Source organism: Cryptomeria japonica, unplaced genomic scaffold, assembly GCF_030272615.1.
Source record: "Cryptomeria japonica unplaced genomic scaffold, Sugi_1.0 HiC_scaffold_338, whole genome shotgun sequence".
In the NCBI taxonomy this organism is placed as follows: Eukaryota; Viridiplantae; Streptophyta; class Pinopsida; order Cupressales; family Cupressaceae; genus Cryptomeria; species Cryptomeria japonica.
In genome coordinates, this window is record NW_026729160.1 from 135001 (window position 1) to 136390 (window position 1390).

The window sequence follows — 1390 nt, forward strand, 5'->3', positions numbered from 1 at the left end:
GGGTGGGCACCTTGGCTGGGTTTGCCCCGGCTGCGCTCCGAAGCGGGGTTATTGGAGCGCCGCCTCTTTTTTTGTCGGAGCGTTTGGTGGGGTTTCTCGCATTGGCTCTTCCCAGGCCCGGTTGCCACCCTGGCGCGCACGAAGTCGGAAGTAGGGTTAATTGCCCGGGTGCGCACCTTTGCCAGGGTGGGCACCTTACCTGGGCTGTGCACCAGGGCGGGCTCAAGATGGCACCCGCGTTCCGTTTTTTTCACTATCTTTCAAAACGGAAATTTTAAAATCTCCTCTTTTTTTTGCCTTTTCTGGAAATTAGTGAAGGCAGCGCATCAAAGGTGCGCACCTCGCTGCCCACCTTGGTGTGCTCTGAGGTGCGCACCCGGGAGCGCTACGAAGTGTGCTCCAAGGTGCGGCGTGCACGTTGTCGGAGCCCGGTTTGCCCCGGGTGCGCACCTCGCCTGCACCTTGGCCGGGGTGGGCACCCTGGCTGGGTTTGCCCAGGGTGCGCTCCGAAGCGGGGTTACTGGAGCGCCCCCTCTTTTTTTGTCAGAGCGTTTGGTGGGGTTTCTCGCATTGGCTCTTCCCAGGCCCGGTTGTTGGGTGCGCTCCCACCCTGGCGCGCGCGAAGTTGGAAGTTGGGTTAATTGCCCGGGCGCGCACCTTCGCCAGGGTGGGCACCTTGGTGCGCACACCTTGGCTGGGCTGCGCACCAGGGCGGGCTCAAGATGGCACCAGCATTCCCTTTTTCTCACTATCTTTCAAAACGGAAATTTTAAAATCTCGTTTTTTTTTGCCTTTTATGGAAATTAGTGAAGGCATCGCATCAAAGGTGCGCACCTCGCTGCCCACCTTGGTGTGCTCCGAGGTGCCCACCACGGTGCGCTCCGAGGTGCCCACCACGGTGCGCAACGCCGGTGCGAACCCGGGAGCGCCCCGATGTGTGCTCCAAGGTGCGGCGTGCACGAAGCCGGACCCCGGTTTGCCCCGGGTGCGCACCTCGCGTGCACCTTGGTGCGCACACCTTGGCTGGGTTGCGCGGCCTGGTGGGCACCATGGTGCGCACCAAGGAGCGCTCCGAAGTGTGCTCCAAGGTGCGGCGTGCACGAAGTCCTAGCCCGGTTTGCCCCGGGTGCGCACCTTCGCCGCGGTGGGCACCATGGCGTGCACGAAGTCGGAGCCCGGTTTGCCCCGGGTGCGCACCTCGCGTGCACCTTCGCCGGGGTGGGCACCTCGGCTGGGTTGCGCGCCCTGGTGCGCACCAAGGAGCGCTCCGAAGTGTGCTCCAAGGTGCGGCGTGCACGAAGTCGGAGCCCGGTTTGCCCCGGGTGCGCACCTTCGCCGCGGTGGGCACCCTGGTGCGCACCATGGCGTGCACGAAGTCGGAGCCCGGTTT